Genomic DNA, 7,603 nt, shown 5'->3' on the forward strand with positions numbered 1-7,603 from the left:
ATATTGATCCAGGATTTTCTGAAGTATCTTCAGTCTTGCCCACTGAACAAAAGTTTGAGAAAATATGTTGTGATCTTGAGTCAATCACACTTCCAGATAATTGGAAATATGAGATACATAGAGCAAATAAACCATATATTGTATTATATACAGTAAAATGTAAAAACAATGGAGCTGGAATTAGCATTGAAAAACAGATTTTTTTAGATTCAGATATGATTTTGAAATGTAATGTTTATGAAAAGAATATAAACCTTCAAGATTTGTGTGGAAATTCAAATATTTCTTCATTAGACGATTTGATTTCAATTATGATTATTTTAAGTTCTAAAAAATTATGTTCAGGTGGGCTTTAGTTCAAGAATTTGATAGTATATCAGTTGAATGTGCAGATATAATTTTTAAAAACCATTGGCAACATAAAAAATGTCCATATTTACTTGATAAATCATCTATTAAAAATAAATGTTCATTTTCTAAAGGCTTAAGAAGAGCATTTTGTTTAAAAACATCAAGGTTGTCTGTTGGCAAATCGACTAGGTTATTATTATCGCCTACAAAAAAAAAAACAATTTAATAACAATATAAACAATATAAAGCATAAATATTTACAAGATCAGTTAAATGAAGTTAAGGAAAGACTAAATCAATTATCAGATAGCTCAGTTAATGATCTGATAATTAAAAATAATTTAAATAATTCCCAGTCTACTTTAGTTAGAGAAATACTTACAGCTAGCAAGTACAAAAACCATATTAACCGTCGCTACTCCGAAAACTGGATGTTACTCTGCTTGTTGTTTAATATTCGTTCACCCGGTGCATATCGTTATCTTCAGGAACAAGATATAATTCCTTTGCCCTGTACCTCTACAATTCGCAAACATTATCTATGGTCAAAATTAATTGTGGATTTGATCTCCAGTTTTTTGAGCTACTCAAAAGAAGGATGTCTCATAAATCTCTGGAACAACGACATGGAGTTCTCTTGTTTGACGAAATTCAGCTAAGGAAAAGGCCTATATGTAAACACACGAGATTCTGATGTTTCAGAGAATAAAGCTGACCATGGGTTAGTTTTTTTTTTCAAGGTCTAGCAGATAAATTCTTTCAGCCTATTGCTGTATTTGCATCTTCTAATTCACTTAATGGTAATATTTTAAATTGTATTTGTTTTTAAATAAACTTATTTAAAATTTTAATATTATAGGACCGGTACTGGCCCAACTTGTATTAAAAGCAATAATGATGTTAGAATCTTCTGGTTGCTTTATTGACAGTATAATTTGTGATGGTGCTGCTACAAACCGAAAAATGTGGACCTAATTTGGAATTAGTGGTAAATTAGGAGCGGTCCAGAACTATTTTACACATCCTAATCAGGAAAACAGATAAGTATTTGTGTTATCGGATGTTCCACACCTTTTCAAAAACATAAGAAACCGCTTACACGACAAAAAATATCTTAAAGTAATATTTTTGTTAATATTTAATATGAATAATGTTATAATGTTTGAATGTATTATTTTAAGGTGAATCCTGATCGAAAATGTGTCAGTTGGTTTCATTATATTTAGGCCTATAATGCAGATGTAATTCATCCTGGCAATGCACGTGCCATCCCAAATGTTACTAAAACATCTATATTTGTCCAATTTAATGAAAATGCGAGTTCGATTAATGACCCAAGTAAAATATTTTAAAATATTCAATAATAATAAAAAAGAATTGTTGTTTTGTGTTGTAAAAAAAAAAAATTCAATACAACTTAAGTAAATTTCAAAATATTTATTGATTGTACTTTTAGTTTTATAGTAAATGTTAATATTTATTTATGTAAAACTCACTTATGATCCAATGTTTGTACATTAGGAAGTAATAACTACTACAATTTATTAATATTTACATATTAATGTATCCAATTATTATTCAGGTGTTCAGTCGATCGATGGCTTGCGGTATAGAGTTTTATAGGCGAAAGAAAATTGTTGGTTTAGGAGGTAGTGAAGAAACCCAAGATTTTACATTATTTCTAAACAATTTGTTTGACACCTTAAATCGCCGCTATACCTCTGAAGGTATTAACAAATCCAGTAATGACTTTAAGGTATTGAATAACAATTATTAACTATTTTTTTCATTATTATATTTGTTTTTTATTATTACTATTCATTCTTATTCCTTATATGTATTACTTTATTTATTGTTTACCAAAATAATTATTGAAATGAAATACTTATTATGTGTTATATCATTTAATTGACAGATTTTGGAAGATGCAGAAGTTTGGCTTAATAACTGGGAACAATTGGTACATGATTCAAAAATAAGTCCAAATGAATTTCTCACTTGCTCTACAGCGGAAGGACTTCGTGTTACACTACGATCATCGATAGAACTTTGCAGATATTTATTATATGACTGTGGATTCAATTACGTATTAACAGACAAAATGAACCAAGATCCATTAGAAGTACCTATATTACTGTCTCAAACTATGATTATGTGTCATTTATTATAATTTTTTTTCTGTTTGAATTATAGAAATTTTTTGGTATGATACGACAAGCAGCAAGGCCTAATGATCACCCAACAGGCCCTACTTTTTTACACCTTTATCGAATCTTATCTATATATTCTGTGCTACGCCCACCCAAGTCAGGAAATTGCACTATTCTTGATAGCAAGGTTCCAAAAATAGCATTGTCTGAATTAAAAGAAATATTTCATTCTGAATAAGACAACAAAAGCTTTCTAATTTGAAACTTAAAGTAGATTTACTTATTGATGAAGGTTCTTGGGAAGCCGATGAGATATTTGAAGACCATAATTACAATGAAGCTTCTGCATTAAATTGTATTATTTACTATGCTACCGGGTATGTGGCAAAAAAAAATTATTAAAAATACATCTTGCATTCTTTGCTTGAACGCATTAAAAAATAACCAGAAGTATGTAGATATTCCTGAAGCAGAATTGGTGAACTTAAAATCAAAAGGAGGCCTAACTCATCCAAACATACATTTATTTCATTTTTTAACTAAAGTTGAAGAAAGTAATGCTACACATTGCCAACATAAAAATGTATTTGATCTTACTGTAGATGATGTTCTAAATGTGACACTTTGCTGTACAAGACAATCAAAAAGAAAAAAAGGAGCAGAGAGAAGAAGAAAATTGCTAAATTGGTCTCTACTTAAAATATGTTTATATGTATAATATATAATCTGCTTATATATTATTATTGGCTATCTATTTATAATTATTAAATATTTTGTAATATTCTTGTTCATTTATTGTTATTGTTTATAAAACTGCATAGGTATGCTTATAACTATTATTTTTCTTTTATTATTTATTGCATTATTTAATAAAATTTATCACCAGTTTGCATTTTAATTTTATATGCTTTTGTAGTTTCTTGATTGGAGGTTGACGTCTGTTGTAGACTGTAGTGATAGTTAAAAATAAAAATTTGAAACTAACAACCTGATAAATATTAATTTGAATCATTTTTGTTTCAGATAAAATGGACGCACAATAACAGTGAAAACGTGAATTGTGTGGACTTGGGTTTAGTTGATATTAGCTATTACAATGGTTAAACCTGTTTCTTAGTCAAATTTCTTTGTAAAATACTATTTAATACGTATAACTTTTTAAAAAATTATGATAATTTTAGTTATATAAGGTAGGTAGACCACATACTCAATTATAGCTTTTTAATATCATAAACAAAATATTAATAATAACTTAGGTAATTATTAGCTGGGCCTAAGGATTATTTAAAATAAATATATTTTTTATTTATAAATTATATTAAATTTATGATCATATAAATTCTAATAATCTATAATGTAGCAACTAGGAATGTAGTATGTACCATAGAAAAAAAAACTAACTCTGGTATGTAGTATGTACATTGTACAGATACTACGATGTACTGACTACCGTTAGTAAAATATGACTCTACTTACTACTAGCGCCTTACGCGTGTGGTGAAAATATGAACTACTGAATGGTAACACAATCTGACCGAGTGGAGGGCCAGTGACAGCTAATCTGTATATCTTTAACCGTGGTTAAGACAGAATAACGAGTTATCTAATTTACTGATATTGAAAATATTATAACTATTTAACGTGTTTGGCTTATATTTGTTTGAAAAGTGTGATTTAAAAAAATTGACTATCTCGGAGCCAGAGGAGGTTTCTTCATCCAGATATGACAAAACTGCAGGTAACTGTAACGTTGATTTTTGTGAGTTATAAAATTTCCAAAAATGTTTTGGGTTAATTTTAACTGAGTTTTGAGTGTTATTAATATATACATTATAATCACGATATCTGATATTTTTACATTGAATTCGAAGATTAGAAAAAGTGATATATGACTCGGGTAAGTTTAAAGTTTTATAAGCAATATGAGCAATTTGTTTTTGTTTGATTAAGATTTTTAATTCCTTACTAAACCATACAGGATAAATTAATTTATGTCTACGTTGTTTTGGGATAAAATAATTAATTGCAATATTAATATGAAAATATAAAAAGAAAATATCATCATTAATATTTGAATTAGAATTAAAATAATTGAACCAATTAATAGAACCTAGATAACTTATAATACCTAAGTAATTGCCTAAATTCCAATTAAAAACATAATCATTGAATTTTAATTCACTAGAAAATAAATAATTATATAGTTATTCGAGGATGGAGGGGGTCAACAGGAATAATAGAAAAATTATTTTTTTCAACGTTTATGGATATTGAATTAGATATAACATAATCAAGTATTACATTATTTAAGTTAAAAATCTGATTATACTGAATAAAATTAAGATAAGATAAGATAATTTATCATTAAAGTGTAACTCAATGTTAGAATTATTGGCTGAGGGAAGATTATAATCACCCAATAATAAAATATCATGATTAGGATGTTTGTTATATACAAATTCTACATAATTAAAATAGTCATTAAAAATATTAATATTTGATCGAATTGGAATATAAACTGAGCTTATAATGAGAGAGTGATATGGTAATCGAATAATAACAAATAATAATTCAATTTTATTTTCATGCAACAAGATCGGTTTTGAGACGAACAGCAATTAGAACGCAACCACCTCTTGATAGAGAACTGGTTTGTGAGTTTCTGTCATATCTGTAAACTTCATATCCATGAAAACCCAGTTCAGACGTAGAAATTTTATCAGTAAGCCAAGTTTCAGTGAAAATAAATATGTTATATATTGAATTTGGTATTAGTCGTTTTAAGCTAGGGAGTTTGTTGTTTAGACTTCGTGAATTCTGATAATAAATATTAAGATCTGACTGGGATTTATTTAAAAAATTTTATTTTTATTAATTATTCTTGGAATGCCTTTATTATATTTAATAATTAGATCGATCTCGCCATTATCTCTTCGTTTTTGTAATTGTTCACGTAAATTTCTTATATGATCACGTTGCATTGTTGTGCGATCGGAAGCCAGGCGAATATTAGACCAATTTGGAGAATTACGCAATTTTGCTTGCGAACGAAGTAATGTGAAAACTTCAATGGTATTAGATAATACAACTTTTAAGGGACGTGACTTATTTTCAGTATTTGAATTTGGTTTTCCGAGACGATGACAGGTAAATTATGTTGGATTTGTTTCCATTGTGTTAAATATGGTTACGAGTTGGTCATAATCAGTTATTTTATTTTGGGAGTTTTCCTTAGATTCAGGTAAATTAAAAATAATTAAATTACATGAGCGTGATTGTCATTCCATTATTTCAGATAATAAGTTTTGATCAGTAGACATTTTCCAGAAGATACATTTTTTCTTTGAGCATCTTATTTTCCTAGGATAAAATAGATATAGTTTTAACTATATCGTCAAACTTTTTATCCAAGGCTTTAATGTTATTATTTGAAATATTAACTGATGAGATTATCTTACCTTGAGAGGCTTTAAGTTCATTTAATGAAGATTTGATATCATCTATTGAGGTAGAATCCATAGTGTGCGTAATAATTGTTAGTAATATATAGTAGATAAGAAGTAGACACAACCGGTGAGCACGACTGTCCAGACAAAACTGTAAAATAAGTTCGCAGTGGTAAGGTGGCATACAATACAAGTTTATTTGCTTTCAAGGCTTTTTCATCGATTACATATTTACCATGTCAAGCAATCGAAATTTTATTATTGGTTTGTCTAAAACCACACCTTTCGATTTCAACCAATTTTGAAAGTCCTTTTTTTTCCATGCAGTTGTGGGTACCGGGTCTTTTTTGACAGAATGGTAAGAAGCATTGTCCATGACTATCACGCAATTGTCCTTCAATCGGGTCAAAACTTCACAAAACCAGTCATAAAATGTGTCCTCATTCATTTCGTCGTGGTAGTCTGCAGTGTTCTTTTTCTACTCAAAACATAATACTATAATAAAACCCCCCTCGACGAAACCATCTGCTGAGCCGATATGGACAACTATTAACCGCTTGCCTTTACCTGACGGAATTTTTTAGCCAGTTGTCAGTCCTTTCAGGAATGCAACTGTATGCAATTTCACAGAAGTAGCAATCCATACTTTACCTGCTACATTCGCCTGCGTTTACCCATTTCTCATCTAAAAAATATATTGTACGACCTTTATCCCGATAACGCCTTATGTCCTCGATATACTTTTGTCGCCACATCACAAGATCTGCTCTTTCAGTTAAAGCAAAAATTTTTGTAAATTCAAAATTTAATTATTTTAATACCCGCCGCAAAGAGGTACAAGGAATACTCGGAAGATCTGGATCGTCATTTATGGCTTGAACAATTTTTTTTTAATGTGGGAATTTCATTTCTGAACCAAAACCCGTGAATTTTTTGTCGAATCGCATTTTTGTCGAAATCGTCAATTTTATCATTGATTGTAGGATGGATTTTAGTTTTATTTGGTGGCTTACATTCACCCGTGTTTTTGTACTCACTTATTGTCTGAATAACTTTACGCATTCCAATCCCAGAATCAGCTGAAATATACGCCATCAATTCTTTGTACTTAATGTCCAATTGTTGTTGCTTTTTCACCTTGTACAAATTGACAGTCATCAATTTTTGTCGTTTTCCAACAAACTAAAACAATAATTATTAAATTATTTTAAAACTATACGACGTTCAAAGATAAAAATTATTTGATTCGTTCAGAATTTAGAATTTACGAATAAAGTAACACTTAAATATAAGAAGGTTTTTCTACGAATAAAATATATAAAATAATTAAATTATTATAATTATCATAATTAAAAAAATTTTATCCGTCCTTTTTCATTTTTTTTAATGGTTGAAGATATTTTTCCAGAGTCGACGTTTGGCTCAGAAGATGTGGTAAGATGATTGGTTGATGGCAATTCGTTTGAAGTATTCATTATAAAAAATAACGTGGTAAAGTCACGGTAGTAAAAAAAATTAAACAGTCAACGGAGTGAAAGTAATCGCGCGGTTCATAAGCGTAGTGACACAAACGTATTGACACACTGTATCAAGTGTACGGAATGATTAATGATACATACTATACAGTATACAACGTTCCCGACCGTTAGCGATTGT

The 7,603-nt window shown here is 28.9% G+C and overlaps 1 pseudogene; it reads left to right on the forward strand.

Annotated features, from left to right (window-relative positions):
* Positions 1–215: 215 nt before the first annotated feature.
* On the forward strand, positions 216–1,326 carry LOC126555152 (uncharacterized; annotated as a pseudogene).
* The last annotated feature ends 6,277 nt before the right edge of the window (positions 1,327–7,603 follow it).

This window comes from Aphis gossypii, unplaced genomic scaffold (assembly GCF_020184175.1).
Source record: "Aphis gossypii isolate Hap1 unplaced genomic scaffold, ASM2018417v2 Contig00726, whole genome shotgun sequence".
NCBI classification, from domain to species: Eukaryota; Metazoa; Arthropoda; class Insecta; order Hemiptera; family Aphididae; genus Aphis; species Aphis gossypii.